This window comes from Melospiza melodia, chromosome Z (assembly GCF_035770615.1).
Source record: "Melospiza melodia melodia isolate bMelMel2 chromosome Z, bMelMel2.pri, whole genome shotgun sequence".
Classification (NCBI taxonomy): Eukaryota; Metazoa; Chordata; class Aves; order Passeriformes; family Passerellidae; genus Melospiza; species Melospiza melodia.
In genome coordinates, this window is record NC_086226.1 from 14,800,290 (window position 1) to 14,820,850 (window position 20,561).

At 40.0% G+C, this 20,561-nt stretch overlaps 1 protein-coding gene across 2 annotated transcripts in view; it reads right to left on the minus strand.

Annotated features, from left to right (window-relative positions):
* APBA1 (amyloid beta precursor protein binding family A member 1) overlaps window positions 1–18,911 on the minus strand; it is an 81,864-nt gene extending 62,953 nt beyond the window's left edge. The window contains exon 1 of one of the 2 annotated variants that reach the window (XM_063180119.1): window positions 18,770–18,911. The gene's annotated coding sequence lies outside the window, so the exon portion shown is untranslated. The remainder of the gene's footprint in view (window positions 1–18,769) is intronic. The other variant, XM_063180118.1, reaches the window with a different exon arrangement.
* Window positions 18,912–20,561: the final 1,650 nt, after the last annotated feature.

Sequence of the window (20,561 nt, forward strand, 5' to 3'; positions counted from 1 at the left end):
GCTTATCAGGAAACCTTCTACAAAGTGAAGCAAAATATTAGATTTAAAATTTTAAAAAATTATCACCAAAAAGAAAAAAAAAAAAAGCTGACTCAACTCATAGTAAGAGGATACCTTTGCAGCTCACCTTTATCAGAGGAAAAAAAAAAATTGAAAACATGTCAAAAAAAATTCATCTAAATAAATCACAGCCTTTGAACAATTCTCCCTCAGGAAGTGAAATTAAAAATGTACAAGTCAACAAAATAATAAAATCATATATTGATAAAATAAAACACTATATTTAAAATCCTTTAAAAAATTAAACTAGATCAACTCACTACAATTAGATTAATTCTGCTATCTTTGATCTGCTTTTAATGGAAATCTCTTGAGTAAGTCATGACAAAGAATACTTTGTCAATCATCTGTCAATTCAGACAATAATACCCAAGACAGAAAACAAAATATGAAACAGAACTGAAAATGCCAACCCTTTCCACTAAGATGTGCTAATACACCAATTTTGACAGCCTAAATTTATCTCAGGGAAAAGGTTATACATGAAATCAATCTACTGTCTTGAAAATTTATTTCTAACAGATGAGTTTTCCTCTCTGTAACCCATTATTTTCAATTATTTGCCACTATAGCATCAATCACACATTAGTGAGAGTGATAGCAAGGATTCAAAATTATTTCAAATATTTAGTGAAAAATGTAAGTAAACAGAAAGAAAAAAAAGTCTTTTATTTCAAAAAAAACCAGGTCTGATTATCAGAAAGTTCTGCATTTCTTCTGAAGTAACTGAAACTACTCTCTTGAGGAGCTCATTCACTTGTAAAAATATTGTTGGGGCAAATAAAAATACTACTCTTAGCTGCATGACCTTTTTATGAAAGATGACTGCAACTGCAAAATGCCATGTACTGAAACTAAAAACAGTCCCCTAAGGATTCTAATCATCTCCTTCAGTAATATTTTATTCAATTAATCTTAACTTAGGTTTCAGACAGAAAGAAAAAAAGAAGTAAAAAAGCAAAATAAAGTAATCATGGTCTGACATTTAGCTTGTTTTTAACAAGCTAAATAAATAGTTTTTAACATCAAAATATTTAAATTCTGTTTTTAGAAACATAATTGGAATTCTGTACTTCATATAGCATCAATTCTTTAAAGATCTATGGAGAATGCAAACACCAAATCAAAGCCATAAGCAAGAAGGAATTTATAAAGCACAAACAAAATTATTATCTGTTCATAAGAGTTTTGTGCAGAGCCAATTATATATGTGAAGTATACATAATGTTTTTATTGAAGTTGATACCACTCAAAAAAATGCTGGCACGATTAAATCTTTAATGAAGATTTAAGATATTCTGTCCCTGATTTTCACTTACTGTTCACCACAAAGAAAACAAAGAGCCACTCAAGCTTGTAAGATTACAACCTATAAATAACATTACAATGGAAAAAAACACCCTGTGAATAAAGAGGCTGGAAGGTAGGCTGTTTTGCTAATCCACAAACAATAGTTTTAAGTGATTAAACATTTGTTTATTTCTCACACTTAACTTTTTTAGTCACTGGCCAATTTTTAATTTGTTTTTTAAGAGTCCCAAAGATAATGGAATTTCTTAAAGCTTCAGAAGCAATCCCAGCAGGTGAAGGGGGAGGTCCAGCAGCAGCTGGCAGACCAATCCACACATGGCATGACCAGGCCCACAGCTCAGCAGGTCTTCGGCGTGATCCTGTCCTGACCCTCTTCTCCTTCGTGACCAACCTCCTGACTTTCTAGAGAGATGTCTAGTAAGGATATGAGGAGTGGACAAGAAAGCAACAGACCAGTATAAGAACTGCAGAATTATGAAATCCTTATGAATCTTACAAAAATCAGGCTCCTTGTGTCTTTGTGTAATTTCTTATGAGTGTTCTGCAAAGCATCAGAGGAATCACAGATCCATGGCTGTATTTAGTGCATCACACAGATCCTCAGTGCCAGCCTCCCTTCATTTCACCAGTCCTGGCTTTGGATCAGACAAATCTCTCAGATCCTCTCATGGAAGTTCTTCCCCATAGCAGCACTTTTCTGTCTATACTGTGCTAGCCACCCTTGTGTCAGGTTTCATAACTTCACTTTCACTCATCTCCAAACATAAACTAACTGTATTGTGAAAGTGAGTAGTCCAGACAGCCTACTGCTTTGAATTATTTAAGATACTGAAAAATATTTAGATTTTTAAATACCAGACATAGTTCTGTACCAGTGTGGCAGGGATCAGAAGGTGCCCCACCTTCTCTTGTCAGGTGCTGATGCCAGGGCAAAGGAGGAGGCAGGCAACATGGTTACAGGTCATACATGCGAAGATATTTGGTTTGTCTGTTGAAACATTTTCAGCTGCAGGTCCATTTTATGAGATTCTATACAAATTTCTAAGTATCACACTACCCAAAAGTTCAGCTCTTTCCCTGTGTACAGAATCCATTGACTTAATAATCACTTCTTTAATTAATGATCTTCCTGTTTGGCTTTACTCCAGAAGTGATCTCTTCTAATTTTTTCAATCTGCCTACAGAATTTTTCTGAGTTCTGACAAGACCATAAAGTAGCGGCAAGTTATAACAGAAAGCAAAACATAAAGCATAGGAGGAACTGAATGAGAGCACATTTCAAGTACAGAAATGCAGCAGTGTCACTTCACTGAAAGACCATTTTCCCATTCACCTATTACCTCCCAGGAGAAGCTAAAAAGATTGCTAGAAAATAAGGCTGAATAGTGCCTCTTTCATCCCAAAAGAACACACAGGATTTCACTGCTAGCTTTTGTATTAACTCATACATTCTGTCCCAGATGAACAAACCCCTGATGAATTCTGCACAAGGTAGTGTAGTATCATGATCCTTATTATTGCCAAAAATACTGATGAAATTGTGTAGAAACTTAGAAGTAAACAAACAAAATTGTAATGAAAAGCTTTTGAAAGTTTCTGCATAATCTAAAAAATACATCCATATTGTTAAAGACAGACAATGTAAAACACCTCAGTCATTTACGTGGAAACTATTATGACTATTTTTTCAGGAAATTTTTTCAATCTACCTGCATTCCACAAATATGATCTGGACAAGAAGGATTTTTTTTTTAAATTCCCTCAAACTTTATAAGCCTGAGGCAAACCTAATGTTCTCCACATTAGAGGACAACAACTTTTAACTGCTCACAGTAGAAAATACCTTATTAACAGAAAAATTGCCTTTAAACCGCTGCCCAGAGTCCAAATTTATGAGCTTCTACAGTTTTGGAGGAATTCTGTTTGTGGTGGGTTTTGTTTGGTTGGCTCAATAAAAATTTGAAAAAAAATCCTACTTCAAACAAGTCATTCTGTTAGGACAGTGCATGCATAAGAAGAGTATGGTCTACATGCAGCTCACAAGGGGGAGGAAGGAAGTTATTTACACAGATTTCTTTTTGGAGAGCAACATAAAAAACCAAAGCAACAAAACAAATAGAAAGAAAAAGCAACAAAAGAGCAGAAATGTGGAACTTGTATGGCAAAATTTCTTTCAAACAGAATACGAGCATGTTCTCCTGGGGTCCACAACGCCCCTGTGCCACCTCAGCTCAGTTTCCAAGTAAGCCTTTGACAGTATAAGTAACAAGCAAACAGATTATGTAGCAAGGAGGGACCTCCGGTTTATTCTAAATAAAAGTAAATCCACAAAATTGAATACAGTTTTGTGCTAATGGCAGGATTAGAGCAAAGCTACAGAGATTTAAATCAGATGCCTCTGAATTGTTTTCTCCTCATTAAAAAAATTGCCTCTTCCAGATTTCTGGAGAAGGCAAAAATCACTATTTGAGACTTGGCTAGTTGTGCTAGAAGCAAAACAGTGAGACCTGCTAAGTCAAAAAATCTTTAAGATTCTTAGACATTTCTATTTCCTACTTTTTCAAATATCTGAAGATTTGCAATCCTGGGATCCCCAGGGAAAAAAAACTCATTAGGTAAGATATAGCTAAGCTCAGAAAATATGCTGTTGATAATACCTTTCACTCCCACTAATTTCCACCTCAGAGATTTTGTATGTTGAGGCTCAAAAGCATAGCCTCAGCTATTATCCAGGGCTTCCACAATGCCATGCTCAGCTAGCCTATTCATAGCTTGGAAAAGGGCTTTACAAAGCTTTACTACAAGCTATTCAAGAGCAAGCAGTTAGTGAAAATGTAAACAGAAACATGCAATGTAATAACTACTATCAAAATAAACTAAGTGCTACTTTAAATTAAAAAGGTCATCTCCCACACAAAGAGGATTATCAATTCATTACTTTTCTCCTTACTCTGTCAACACTGAAGCAGCAATGTCACATCCACTGCTTTTTATTGTAGCTTTACACAGAAAGAAAACAAAGAAAATGTATTTTTCAGGTATTTGTTTTCAAATAATACACATTCAAGTTAAACCTCTGCAACAAGCTTTAGTGAGCCTTATCAGAAGTCATGGAAGACTGTGAAATCCCTTAATAATAAGCTTCAGGCGTCAGGCAGAAGTTGTTTAATTACACGTCCTGTATTTACTGAAAAGATAAAGCTAACATTATTAGTATGCTGGTTGAAGTCACAAACTCTACACTTGAGGTGCCCAACCATTTCACCACTCTCGCAATGACTTCTGATCCAGGTTACATATGCAGCAACATCATCAGCAACTTACTATCAAACTTAGAACCAAACCCAGAAGTTGAGAGCTCCTGGCAGATTTTCTGGTGCCTTCAAACGCCCCACACAGCACAGCAGAGTAGATCAGTCACAAACTGCAGCTGGCAGGCAGGTCACCATGACAGCACGTAACTTCTCTGTTTCACTGAACAGGCTTCGCATCAGAAATCAGAGCTGCAGCAGGTCTTTGGGGCACCCCACCAGAGCCAGCAACCCACACGGGCACACAGCTATGGGGACCACACAAATTTCAGCATGCCACTTCACCGTTATTCCAATTCTAAAGATCTAGAAAGGGCTGTCAAATAAATGGATTTCATACAGATTTCAAAAGCAGGAAGATCTTAAAAGTATAAAATTAATCGGTAACTGCTGTATACATTTTGTAAAAGGTGCTTTATTGAAAACTGTAGTTTTTCAGCTCTGACTCAACACCCTCTGTTGGAAAAGCTAAGGTGTAAGGGAAGAAGAAACAAAATGTACAACCTCTTACACTGCTCAATACTTGCAAGCAAAATACATCCAAGGAATCAAGTAATTCAGTGACACACCATACAGTGATTTCCTCAATTCTGAGTAGCACTGAACCCACAACACCAGTTTCATACAACTGCAGTCACACCATGTGCAATCAAAACTTCAGCACTCACTCAACGGAGACAGCCTTGATGCCTGATTATTGCCTTTCGGTCTGCTGCAAGCTGTGGTCCTGCAACAGGCAGCACTGCTTTGTATGTGGGAGGTATTACAGCAATGGGTAACATGGAAAATGAAAGTCAGGATGATTACAGCAATACAGAAATCATGTTGGTAATTCTTCTACTACTAACAAACATTTCTACAACGTCAGATTTTAACAGCACAGAGAAAAAGATTTGGAGAGAAGCAACAGTAAGAATCCTCTGGGTTACAGTGGCACTGCTTGAAGCTCCAATGGGGAAGAAAAGAGAAATGTTCTAAAATAGCTCAAGGCATATTGCAACCAAAATATCTATTTCACCTTTTCATAAAAACATTTTCTATACAAACACACAGCACCTTCTTCCGAAAGGTAGCTGTGGCAGTCAAAGATACTTCAGCTAGAAATTACACTCTCCCTAGAAAGAAAATCTAACAATCAGGATTTAAAAGAGTTTTGTTACACTATACTAACTCCCAAATCCCATAAAGAATTTTCCAAACCTATTCCCTAGAAGCCTTTGTGCTAATTCATCAATAGTATTACAGTTACTCACAACATTTACAATTATTTTTTTCCAACACTTTTGACCCTGAAACATCCATCTCTGTTTCAACATTTTCAAATAAATTAACTAACCCTCTTCCCATGTTGGCCATTATTTCATTGAGAGTGTTTGCCTAATTTTTACTATTTTTGTCTAAACTCTTTTATACCCAGCATTTGATTGCACTCCCTCTGCCACTCACTGTGAATCCATCTGGTCCTTACACATGAAACCTGATTTTTTTACAGGTTTTACTTCCCCTGCATTTTTGAAGGAGGAAAGGCAAGTGGCACAAACTGTGAAATTACATCAAAGATAAATCCACTGGTACAGGGGATCTTTACTAAAACATTCCAATCAGCTGCAGAGGAATATAAAAAGTCGCTACAAAGCATAACCATATGCAATTACACTACAATCACCTTATCTTGCTATGTAAGACCAAACAGATAAGGTATGTTCCCAAACTCTATTATATTTTACTCAAACTTGAAAGATGATTCTAAAAAAGTTGACAAGTGAAAGAGTCATGGAATGCTGCTTCAAGGACAAAAATAAAGCTCAAAATAATTTACCACATCATCAAATTGCTGTCCTCATGGAAAAAAAAAAACATCAGAAAACTACATCTAGTGACAAATAAAAGAAGAAAAGCTGCTCAAATAAGTTTCAAGGATAAATTCATCCTGGATTGTAAAAACAAAACTACGTGAAAATCCCTCTGAAAGTGGTTTTTCAAGCTGAGGATTGCTCTCTGCAGTATTGCTGAAGCCCTTGCACCACTGAGTATTCACTCTGAACATGTATCTTCTCTCTCTCCCTGGGAGAATATTTCACAGTCTGGCAGACATCAGTGTTGAGATGTTTTTTTTCCAATGCTTAGTTCTTTCTCTATCTCACCATATCATTCACAGTTAAATCCTCCTCAGCATACATAGCTTTGATTCAGACTGTTTCTACCAGGGTTTTTTATGGTTACAAGGTAAGATTATTCCTCTTTACTAACAAAAAGGAGATAACATTTTGTTCCTCAAATTATTAAGCATCATTCCTGCCCTGTGAACATCTTTGTTTTATTTGTACAAGACAAGCAACCTAAGCTGTAAAATGCACAAAACTTAGGCAGAGTTCAAAAGTTAAGTGCATTTAAAGCAAAGAGCTTCAATATCAAGATATGCTTCAACACTAGAAACTTGCCATCAAGAGTCTCATTACTCTTAAATCAGTTCTTGTACTCCTTGTTCACTCTCTTCAAACAGGTAAAATATTTTGCAGAGTGAAACCCTTTTCTCACAAGCTTTTCTCAAAAGCTTTGGACTTTTGTCATGCCTCAAATATAAAGAATTGAAGGAAAAAAACCCCACCTTTTTAAATTTAGAAACAAAACGTCTTTTCACAGGGCAGACTACCCAATTTCTGCCCAAAATTAACGTAGCTCTTTCTTAGACAGGGTAAGGTTTACCAGGTAAAATGGAGAAAGAATACAGGAATGCATTTGTTCCTACTAAATTGAATAAACCAGCCAAACCCTCACGTAAAGTAGTGTAGAATCACAGCAGCAACAGCAGCATAACTTCATTTGCTGATCAGATGCTACCGAAGTGCCATTCATTTGATATGCAGACATGAACAAGAGAAACTGTCCATGCCAGGCACAATGAGGTCTTCTGTTCCTGTAATTCACTAAGCACCTTAACCAGCAAGGCAGAAGAAAACCAAATGCCACTTTATTCATGTACACAGAGATGGCATCCCAACAATATATTTAGTATTAATCAAAAGAGGCATATATAAATATAAAACTTCTTACTTTGAAAAATTTCTTACTTAGACCATAAGTTCACAAGGCCACAGAAAAAGGAAAGACTTTCCCTGAGTCTGATATATCAGAGCTATGCATAATGGTCACCACCCACTATCAAGTATTACATAACAAACATTTATTTAGATGCTCTAGGCCAGCGGCTCCAAACTGCAGACTGCCAAGCTGTTTCCATGTTCAGAATAGTCAAGCATCTGTCTCTAACATACTGCTGCTAACCCTGTCATGACTGTCCAATACTTTTCAACAGCTAAAGGTGGTGTTTTTTTCTGAAAAATATGATTTTAGATTAAATGCAATTCTCTCCCCAAACCTCCAACAGAGGTTCACCAGATCCTTTGCAAAGGCTTTTTTCTAACCTTGATCCCTTGCATATAAAAATCCATCCATGTATTATACCATTGTTTTTTCTTGGAAAATACACCACACGTACTGTGAAGCCATGAACAGGGCTACATTTAGAGCCAGAAGAATTAATCTCCTCAGGACAAAGAAGAACAAATAGAAAACATTACGTTACTTACAAACCAGATACAAATGGGAGAGAAGAGAAAAAGAAGGATTACTAAATCTCCACCACAAACAATTCAAAGGCATGTAAAATACCAAGTACCTACAGCAAAACTATTCACGTAAACAAAACACACCAGATGCAAAATACAGTATATACATGAGATTATGTTCCACTTGTCACAAGTGCCATGGAAATGGAGCAGAATGGTGATGATGCTACGCCTTAGAAGGAGGAATGCAATTTTTACATTCTACAATCAGGAACAGGAAAATACCATTATAACTAGCATAGAAGAAGGTTTCCTCTGAGGTACCTGGGTCTGAGACTGAAGAAGCTGTGATCATAAAGATAATACCAGAAACAAAAAAGGAAGGCATTGCTACCACCCTGAGTCCCCAGGTTAAAATTTCTAACAATACCGCTGCCATTTCATAAAACACGTACCAAAATTGGTGTAGTTTCACTCCATGTTTGTTTCTGACACTTAAATGCCTCCTCAAAACCAAAAGTGTCAAAAATCTCATCAGTTCCCTGTGTCAGCGCTCATTTGGTAGGCTATAACTATCAGCAAGAGCATACTTGGGAGCCACTACAACAGCATTCACAAACTACTGCCTGTGAGGGAAGCCTATCACAGCTGATGAGCAAAAGCCTAGACTTCAAATGTTTTAGTCTCTCCTTAGCAGAAAATAGCTTCCAGATTTATACGCTGGAAGCTTAATATGTTGGCCTGTACATCTTCTCTTCTGGCAGGACTGCAGCCAGAAGATTTGCTCTTTGGATAATGAAAGCATGTCAGAGACCTTTCGGGAGATTCCTTCCTCTTAGTTAAAAAAAGTTCCCATTTCATGAATGTTGTTTTAGAACAGCAGTGGTCATTGGTTCTTCAAGTGTCTTCAAAATATTCATTTAACAAACAAGTATGCAAGAATAAACAGACTTCAGAAATTATAGCAGTCTGAATATGTAATTCAGGCACAACAGCAGGTGCTTTTTACATTGTATGCTAAATCCTTGTTACGTATTTGGCATTGCCTTGGTTACAGCAAGTAACAAGGCACCAACAGGCTGTGCCATCGAACTGCACCAGAGGGATGCTCCACTTACACAAATCTCTTCCCTTCCCCACTCCTCTTCTCCAAATAGGATGTAACATTTAAGAGTAGGGACAGGAATCAACATGGAAAACCTATGTTGATAATCACTTCCCCGCCAAAGTGTAATAACTGTACCAATAACTTCAGTCAAAAATAATGCTAAAATTTGGACTTGATAACAAAAGCCACAGTGCTTGCAAGGCTTCGTGAAGTCTGACCAGGTGAACATGAACTACACACAACCGGAAGTCTCAGTCAAATCTCTTCTTTTTCCTAAAAAACCTGCTTCTGTGGCCAGCCTAAAGCTCCCGTCACACTGCCAGAGAAGGCGACTGATTTTTTTGCACTTTCAACATCCCAATTTGTCTTCCTAGAGGGGGAAAACGAAAACCAACTAGACTCCTGTTTCCCACATTTTCCCCACTATGAACTCACATATGCTACTGATTGATGTCCAAGCAGACCAGACATAAGAACCGGGCAAGGCCCCTTCCTCATCGGGTGGCACCAGTGGAAAACAGAAGGGTTTTCCATGAGGCTGCAGAATACTTCACACTGAGCAACTTTTCTCTGTAACCACAGCCCTCCTTCCTAAAACCCCCAGTATCACAGGCTGTTCAAACTACATGCAAATAATTATAGGTAACTCACAGTACAACGCCTCCTCACATTTCAAAGATGTGATGGCTTTGCACTGGCAATAATGTCTTCCCATGTGAGCATGAATGGGCACAGGTGGCCGGTGAAGGCCAGTGAAATATGCCCGAAGGGGTGAGTTTTACCTGGACTGCACACACTGCTCCGTACCTCATTACATCTGAAAAGTTAACACAGACAAGGAGGCCACCAAGGTTTGTACACTACTACACTGTAGCAATTGTGTGAGATGCTGCAAAAAGAAATGAAGTCATGGGATTTCTGTCATACACTGGAGAGAGGGAGTCTTCAACAGGCAGAGTAAATAAAGTGACTATGGATTTGCACATGATTGGAGGAGGTTAGTCTTTAAGGTAGGAGGTATGTGCCTGATTTTTTGATACGCTGAGCATAATAACACAGACACAGAATATTACAAAAACAGAAGAAGAGCAGGGCTTTTTGTGTATTATCCTTCAGTATTTACAGTTCATATGATTACTAAAATTTCAGATTGCTTTTGGAATTATTTTAACTGACTGAAAAAAATATGATACTCTTCCTTCCATCACAAGAAACTGAATTAGTCCAATCCTATGACTATCCCATCCTGTGAATCCCTTCCTTGTAATTTCACCCTCTGGTTTTCAGGTGTAAAATACCTAAAAAAGTATACATAACCCTTAGTCTTTCAAATGGCCAATGGCCCCAAAATTACTGTTTTACACACTGCTATTTGAAAACACAAGGTTCTGGGGCAAGCAGCTAAAACCCTTTCTTTCACATACAAATGAAGTTCTGTTTCTTAATGCAAAAAAGGAACTCCTACCTTACTGTTGTTCATGCTATTCTGCTATCCATATCATACCTGGTGTACATATATGAACTTGCACTACAGTGCCTGAGGATGCCACTGCTTACAAGATCATAACACAGATTTGATACTGAAGATCAAAACTGAGTCATGAACTGTCCAGGCTTCAACAGTCACACACTAGAAGGAAAAAAAAATATTTGAACCTCTAGTCATTATCTTCATGGATAAAGTGGCTGAAGAAAATGTATGTTCAATAAAATATGAATTTACACACCAGTAATATGACATATAAAAATTGTCTTTTCTCCATGCACAAAAAGGTTGTTCACTCCACTTTTAATTCCCAGAGAATCACCAAAAGTCAATCAAATTTTGAAGTAGGGACCTTTCTACTTTTCTGAAAATCTACTTTATGAATGTCAACTATATACAAGCTGCAACTGTGCTTCTAGTACTTAGTTTTGAAACAACTGTATTTCCATGCTAACATTCAGCCTAAACTCCTTCTGCTTGCTATTAGGAAGCAATTTATCCTGAAGGGGATCTGACAGGGATCCAAATCTCCTTTAGGAAATGCTAAATGCCAATGTCCTTGGTCAATGATGGCTAACAATGAGACACCAGTGACACAGGCACTGACATACCCAGAGCAATGGAAGACATCAGCTGATGCTCCATGTCACCTGGATAACCAATACATTACTGAGAATATTTTATATTTTAAAAAAAATTACACATACACATCCTAAGCAATATATTCTTCTCTTCTCTTTCCAGCTTACTTACTTGGCCTTCTTCAACACAAAAAAATTTTGCTTAAGAAGCTGCGTTATTTTGACTTTAAATCCAGAAATAACCAAGTCTGTAGCTAACAAGAAATACCAGAGTTGGTTTTTTTTAATAGTGTAGTTTGATTTTAATCCAAATATGTTTGAAATATTGTTGATCAAAGCATTAAGCCTGTGTTACTCTTAAATATAAATGTTTCATGTAGCCTTTAAATTTGCATTCAAAAGCAGCTTAACCTCAGCTGAAATAAAGACATGCAATCTTTACAGTTCACTAAGGTAAAGAAATAGAAAGATATGTAAGGATCTGTTAAGTCCACACTCAACTTTAACTGCAACTAGAATCAGTATGGGCCAAAGGGTGTCACACTGAAAATACAAAGCATTAGAACTGCCTGACTTGGACATGACTTTGAACAAGGGCTAAGCAGTCAGACTAACCATCAGGAGGCTGCAATTAAAAGTCTAAAGCCTGGATGCTGAAGCTAATGCAGAGTCAATATTATGAAGTACAGCGCTGTCCCCCTGGGCTAATGCCCATCTCCCTGCCAAGAAGGCATCAAGCTCAAACATCTTCCTCCCATGCACCTTGCAGCTTGGTCCCAACAAGAGGAAGATTTTGAGGACTTTGGGATTTTCTCATTGTTATGAAATAAAATTAAGATGCCAAAATCTGAATGATGCAGTGGCAATCTCATAAGTGGATTACATTAATCATTTATCAGCAAGGAATGATAATTGTTAAGCAAGAGCAGAACCCTGAGTTCATCCTTATTTACCACTCCAAGACAAAAGATGAATACAGAACAGCTGTGAATATCAGAAATACACACCAAGTTTGGGGAAAGGGTATGTAAAATGTCCACTAAAAATCCAATGGAATTACAAAACTAAAGGCTGGTGTTGCACTGATGCCTATTCAATACAAATTTCTGTCAGCTCACCACAGCCTTCTTAGTGGGAGAGATTTTCTCATTAAGTTAAATGTGACTGCATTGCACATACACGCTAGGAATGATGTTTAATAAATCTTCCATTTCTTAAAAACAGTGCTCTAATTCTGAAACCGCTGCAAAATAAATTCACACCAAGAACATAAGTTTCTAAACTAGTGAGCAATAATTTCCTCCATCTCGACCATCTGAAAAAAAAATAAATTTGAGGTCATTGAATTGGCTAATACAGCAAACACACCTGTATTTCAGTGCTTTCCTAAGGGGAATGGTAGTGGTAAGAAGGACTTAAAAACCAGCACTCAACAGGAGGAGATCACCATTACCATCACATGGTACATGCCCTTCACCCCAACACTCCTGCTGCCACAAATGCCAGCAGCAAGGCAAGCAGCTTTCTGCAGGGCAGCTTCTTCGGCAGAGGATGAGGAGGGCAGGTTGGAGGAAGGTCTCTGTCCAGCAGTCATATCCCATCCCACCAGGACTCTAGCAAAACCTGCTGCACAGGCTGGTATTAGATACCCATGAGAGGCACAGCACTCCATCTTGAGAGTCTCCTGCCCTGATTAAGCCAAGAGTTACAAACATGGCATGTGCAGCCCTTGTCTCAGTCACTTGGTTTGAGCAGAGCTTAGATCAGATGGCATCCAGGGATCCTTTCCAATTCAAATTACTCTGTGATCACAAAAAAGCTGGTGTGAGAAAGCTGTTAAGAAAAGAGAAGGGGAAAAACCTCAGCTCCCCACACACCATACAACAACATACTAATCTCCTCTTCCAACAGTGGAGGCAGTACCTACCCTCCTAACATTTCCCTGGGACAGTAACATATAGAAAACTTACTGGTTTTGCCTGTTTTTTGGATTTGAAGTATTAGTTAAAAGCATTCTGCTGATGCTAGCCTGAGAAAAGCCTGGAGTGAGAGCTTTTACTCCATGCTTCTTCACCTGACTCTGGTAAGAGCTTTTTTGGTCTCAGATCTTCTTTTAAAAATGTTTTTCCCAATTTAATTTTATTTACACTAAAGAGTCACATTCAAGACTTCCAAAGCACCAAGATTTCAAATATGATCAAGTCCCATCTGAACAGACACTACACAAATACATGGTAACACTAAAACTGTTGGCATGAACTGCAACTTACACATCAGAATAAATAAAATTTTTTAAATCCACAAGTAAAACTTAAGCATATATTAGGAAAACGAAGTCACAGTTGTGTATGTTTAAAAACTTGCATTATGTTCTTTCGTTTTTCTTCCTCCTTCCTTTTATCCAGATCATAAGTTCTTGTTCATCCAAGTTTTGAGAAAGCATGTTCATTAAAAAAAAAACTCAAATCAGAATGGCCACCACAAGAAGAACGATCAGAAAGCTATTGTCTTAGGTACAGAAGTGAAAATTCTTGCAGAGAAATGAAAATGCTTAATCAAATCAAAACCAATAAATACTAGATATTGAATGAACACCTTAACCACATACATACATACAGAAAGGCATTTCTCACCCTGACATGCATCCCCAAAATGGAAAAAATAAGGCAAAAGTGAGTCAGTGTAGGGTACTCAAATGAGCTTCACCAAAATAAGCAAGTTTTGTAGCCTCCATGGCTCTGCTATTCTTGTGCTTTTTCTGACCTGTGTTCAACTTTTGAGTTCAGAGTTTGAAAATTAAATTCAGCAGGCATGTTTCTGATATACAAAAAAGGTTCAGAAGAGTTTGAAAAAGCTCTGAAAATCAGTTGGAAAAGGAACTACCACCAAAAGGATTCAGCCTAAATTTCGGGTATGTGTTGCCCAGTTGTGACTAACTCACAGATTTTAATGAAGTCTCTCACTCCCTACAATTACATTTTTCTCAGATGGGTGAAAAGGTGGTCATCTTCTTAAGGAAAGCAGCATTTATGGAAGCGCTTATCAGAAAGAAAAGGCACAATTCTTAATTGCTGGCTTGTGAACAAGATCTGATGGACCAAACAGCCCAAGAACAGGCTGGAAAACACAAAGGGGAAAGTATATGGCTAAAAAAAAATAAAACTTAAACATTCTGAATTTTTTATTTTAATTGGAGAACATCAAAGGACATCTCCTCCTTTTGCTAAGTGATAGGAAAAACAGAGGCTCCCAATGTGGTTTACCTCATGCAGACTAGATATTGTTTTAAATACTTCTAATACATTTATTACAGCTTCCCCGATGATGTTCAAAGCTTATCCACAGACAGCTACTTACACAGGCTCGTGGGTGATGGAAACTTCTCCCAGTACATATTTTTAATTAGACAGAAATCACCACAGGAGACATAACAGACCAGGTGAGATGCCACCTGCCTAGCAGCATCTCCGTAGAAACAGAACTCCCTAGAAACAGAATTGCACTTTCATTCCTCCTCTCATGTCATGGATGGTTTCTAGCAGAAAGGGTTTAGCGTGAAAACACACGTTCTTATGGCTCTGGAGTATCTTCAGCTAAGTTCTCTGCCATCCACAGCTGTCATGCACCCATTGTACTGCTTTTGTGTTTATTTCTTCAGAATTAGGACAGACATTATCATCACATGCCTGCATTTGTGAAAGCAGCAAATAAAGATGCTTCCCTAGGCCCCTTCAGTAAAGCAACAAACATGCAGATTTTTGGCAGAACATTGATGTGTGCAGTGGAAACAGAAAAATACTATCACACTGCTCTTAGCAGCCGACTTACCAAATCAATCATTATTGTGAAGAAAAACCAATCAATCTGTTTCTCAGAAACCTTTAACCCCTATGCAATACGTATAACGGGTAATCTGTAGGAAATAAATTAGCAAAGGGTTGTTTGCTAGAACTCTCACTAAGAAGGAAACTTCACCTTCTAGGAAACAAGAAAACACATTTAAAAATGCATTTATCAAGGCTTCACTTAAGCCTAGGGTAATAAGATCTTGTTCAAAGTTAAGATTTAGTTAATCAAGCCACACTGCCTATGGACAACGTGTATTAAACTGAATATTAATTAAAAATTAATTATTAAAAACTTCTAATATTTTTAATAATCTTTTTTAAGATCTCAAGAAAAAAGATCTGATACTTTTAATTGATAATCTCACATAAATCCAGAGCAGCTATGATCAATAACAGACAATTCACGTGCCAAGGGAAAAATGCTGAATCTGAAGTATTTAGGCCATGGGATACAAGTGAAAAGTTTGAGCTCTCAGTTTGATTTTCCCTGCATTTTGTCTATTTGAAGACTCTGAACTTTATATTATAATTCCTTTTTTGGTTTTTTAGCATGTTCATTAGTTTTCGTTACTAACCCTGAACTCACATACATATAGCAACATGGTGTTTATTTTCTCAGCCACATTTTCTGGACTTACAATTAGTTTTTTCCTGCTTTTGCTTGCAATAAACATTACCACACACTGACACAATCTAAAACCAAGGAACAAAACCACTGCAAATGACTGGCCACACTGGCCTGTTAAAAATACAAAACAAGAAGCTGAACAGGAGATTCCATTTTGTTTTACCCTCATGACTTTTCTGCTGGCTGTAGTGCTGATAAGCACTGCTTATAAAACAAAATGCTATCTACATTTCAAAGATGCACACAGTCCTCATATTGAAGGCATTTTAAGTTTAAGAACATAAGCATTGCATTTGACTGTGGCTTAAAATGGTATCGAAAGTCATAAGCCAGCTCCTGGTCAAATTAAAATCTATTCAAATCTCATATGCAAAGAGTTCAGGTTTCTCATCCGCGTTCCCATTTAGATAGATGATACAAACTTTAGCCTCAAAATTAGTACTCCCTCTATTCCAAGTGTTATGGATTACTTACATTACCACAGAGCAAACAAAATCTTCAGATTTGTACAATCATCAAAATAGTAAGGGCATGGTGGACTACAAGATTCTCACCTTTGGCATCCACAAAGATCCACCACATCCCGTATCACAAAATCTCTTCTAAAGCATTAGCTCCCATGTTTTAAATACATGAAGGCAATTCTATTCAATTAAAAAAAAAAAAAGAAAATGAAAAAAAAAAAAAAAAACAGAATGCATTCCCTTCCCAATATATATGAAACTGCAAACTTGTCATAAAGGATTTCATATTAAGTAACCAAACAGGGTTATACTAAAAAGCTTTGGCATTTTTCCCTCTTCACGCACCAGAACTATCTTTTCTATCTACCTAGATGTACCAAATCACCTTCCCAGCATTCTTACATTTTTGAGCTGAAGAGCTAATCAGTAAATACTTTTGATAGCCTTTCAATAGGCTGGCCCTGCATATGTTGAAAGACAGCATAGTAGCCAGAATGTTTGCTATTGTAAGGGAAGATAATGCACTAATGTAAAATAGAAATATCATTTTAAGCTACAACTAGAAATGTCCAAAACTCAGAGCAATGAATTATATGATTCACAGCACCCAGCCAACCTTGAACCACCATTACTTTGTAGAAATCAGTTTGGCCTAAAAGCTCATTGATATATTAATCTCAGACCACATTTTCCAAGGAAGCCAAGCTGTCTTTCACTAAGGTTTACATTTCACTCATTAAACATCCAAAACACTCATCTAAGGTACACTACAACACTAAATGTTCTGCTTTTTCAGAGTTTCTTGTGGTTGTCCATTATTATTCACCCAGCACTTAATTTTTCTGTACAAACACACATGAATGCACAGAATTCAATAGTAACTGCTCTCCTTCCCTCGTGAACCACACTTCTGGGCAGTGTATCATGCTCCTCTCCCCCACAGCACTAGAGATAAAGGCAAACCTGCACCTCACTTTTGATTTGGCAGAACACAGACAATAAACACATTCTATGTCACCACCACCTTTTGGGAAGAAGAGACATCACATGGTTGCTCCTGATATGGGCTGCAAAGGCAGGTGCAGGTGGTCCAGATTTAACAGCAATGCAGCAGAACCTGGAGTACTATGACTGGAATATTGGCATGTTATTTGGGACCCCATGGGCCACAGCTGCAGAGCATCTCAAAACTGCAGCCACCTGGGTGTACTCTTATTAGCTGGTGTAACGTGACGCATGTCAAAGACAAGAAAAACGCTACATGGCTGATCTGCCCTACACCCACATTAGCTCACTCTTAATGTATGCGGAGTCAGGCAAACATCTCTGCCTTCTAGCTCCTCAGCAGCTATGAAAGCAGCCAGATCTGCAATGCACTCTCTAAACCAAACTGCAATTCCACAGCCCGAAAAATCCACAACAGGAGAAAGCAAAAAGATGTAGTTTTCCATCCTAGACCCACAGCCCCATCTCTCTTAAAGAGAAGATTTATGATGGCAGTAAAACAAGTCTTGGTAGACTGCTCCTATTGACTCTGATCCTTACAGAAAGCAGACGAAATGTACACGGCTGCACTGACCACGACTGTGATTCCGGCAATCATTGTTTTCCAACTGCTTCTCCGGGAAAAAAAAAAAAAAATTTAAAAAAAAAATTAAAAGAAAAAATCAAGACGTCTTCCATTTCCTGAAAGCACAACGTGATGGTAGCAGATGTCACCTTCCCCCCAGCCCGGGGTGGAGAGCACGCTCCACGGGGAGGACGGGGAGATCCAGGCCCCCTTGGGTTCCCCGCTGCAAACCGGGACGCGGCCGCTAACCCCGGCAACATCTCCCGACGGAAGGGGCTGCTGAGACCGTCCTGCTGCGACGGCGACCGTTCGATCGCCGGATGCGAAATCCCCACATTGCCCCCGCCCCCCACCATTTCTCCTTTCCACCACAGAAAAGGTGCGCGTAGGAAAAAACAAAAAACAGGAAACCGGTGCACTGATTTCAGGTCCATGGCTCCACACGACATTATTCTACACACACCCCACCCCCACCAAATAAAAAAATGGAATAAATAAGCGGAGGGAAAGCACGCAGTGCCTCGCCAGAGGCCGGGATGGAGGCGGTCATGGCCGCGTTGGCGCCGCTCCCCGCAGCCCGGGGCAGGTGCAGAGCTGCCCCGCTGGCTCGGAGATGCGCGCACGCCCACGCTGCCGGACAGAGGCCGCCGCAGCGCCCGCACCCCGCTGCGGGCGGGAGCCGCCGGGCGGGACCGGCCCGGCACCCCGCTGCGGGCGGGACAGGCCCGGCATCCCGCACCGGGAACCCGCCCCGCGGGCCCGCTGCCGCCCCGACACCGCGGCGGGGGCGCGGCCGGACCCCCCTCCCGCTCCCGGCCGCGACCCCTCCGCACCTGGTGCGGGTCCGCGCCGCCTCCTCAGCAGGCAGGGCGGCTCCGGCGGGGGCGGCGATGCAGCGCAGGGCGGAAAGCCCAGCAGCCGGCCGCTCCTCCCGCGGCCACCATCTTCCTCCTCCTCCTCCTCCTGCCGCCGCCAGCACCGCCCGGGCCGGCCCCTCCCGCCGCACCGCCCTCACGCGTCAGCACGCCCGCTCGCTCGCTCGCTCCCTCCCTCCCTCCCTTCCTCCCGCTGCCTCCCGGGGGGAGCGGGGCCCGACGGGCGTGGGCGGTGCCGCCCCGCTGGCCCGGGGGGGTCGGGGGTCGGCGCGGCTCGACTCGGCTCGGCGGCTGCTCCCAGCGCGGCTTCTGCCCCGGCCCCGTGCCGGTCACACGCCCGGCGCTCTCCGGACCGGCTGGCAGCGCCTGGGCAGCTCGGAGCCAGCGAGGCCTTCGGGGCACCGACCTGTCTGTCTCACCTTCCCTGGGCACGGGCCCCGCAGGCTCGGAGGCCCAGGAGGGAGCAGGTGTGAGGGTGGGTGTGCCAAGGCGCCCCATGCGCATGGCAGCTGCGAGCGGGCCTTGGGCGTCCTCCTCACCTTTGCCGGGAGAAGCTGCAAAGACCGAGGTGCAGCACAGCTGACCGAATTGCGCACGCAGCCTGCAGGGAGGCTTACTGCTATGCTAGCAAGGGCTCGGCAGTGCCTCTTTCCCACAATACCTACGCCCGTGTTCGTGTACACAAACACAGCGTAGCATCCATAGTCCGGCTGTAAACTATCTCGCGTATATTCTCCAAGCTCCTGCTCCCTGTACTTAACTGCATTCCACAGATGCAAACAAAATCCTAAAGTCCTCAAGATAGTGTCTTGCATTTTATGGTATTTAAACAAAATAAACTATTAGAAGAAATACAAGGTTTCTTTTTCACAGCCAGTTAGGATTGATACCTAACCAGCTTTTTCATTTTAAAAAAGGCCAGGGGACTTAAAAAACCCTAACAACTGATGAAAAGTTGTAGTATTGGCGACCTAAACTGGTACATTTTGAGAGTATTGTTAATTTATGTCTTTGACAGAATTGTTAAATTATGTCTTCATCCGTTGTTTTAGACATCTGTGAAGTGTTTAGGCAAACCCCACCACAAGCTACATATAAAGCCTTCTAACTAATTACTATGATAACTTGGTGTTAATTTGGATTTAAATTCTGTTTCCCCCCGTCTGGTGGATAGAGACATTTTGGTTCTTGGTAACAACATTGGCTATTCTCCTGTTACTATATAGTTCAGTCTCTCTGTATTGCGCAGCTGCATTTCTAAATGCCCAAATGCTACAGTATTCTCCAAATGAAGACGTAAAAAATGAGACTATGAAAAAAGATGTTGAAAAGAATGAAGAAGTGAAGGAAACACATTTATTCTTTAGACAATTGCTACCAAAGTCCTTTCCTCTGTTTTTAATACATCATAACACTTAATTTCTTTCCCTCCTATGCTAATAGTTTCTATTCATCACTGATTTTCTATCCTGTTCTGGAGGAACCTAACATTTGTAGCAAAAATAAATAAGCCTGGAGGCCATGTCTGTTCCCTTCTTTGCTGTGTCCTGTATGTATGGCCCTGGAACAGCCCCGGGTTACCACGACTTAAGGTGTATTGAATATGCATGACAGATTTCCAAAACTATCAATTCTTGGAGAGTTTCTTTAGATAAAACACTTCGCTTGCAATCAAGGTCCTTTCCCCTGCTCTTCCTCTCAAAATAATGAAGCATCTTGTCCCGAGTGGGATCTTTGTCCTTTTCCAAGA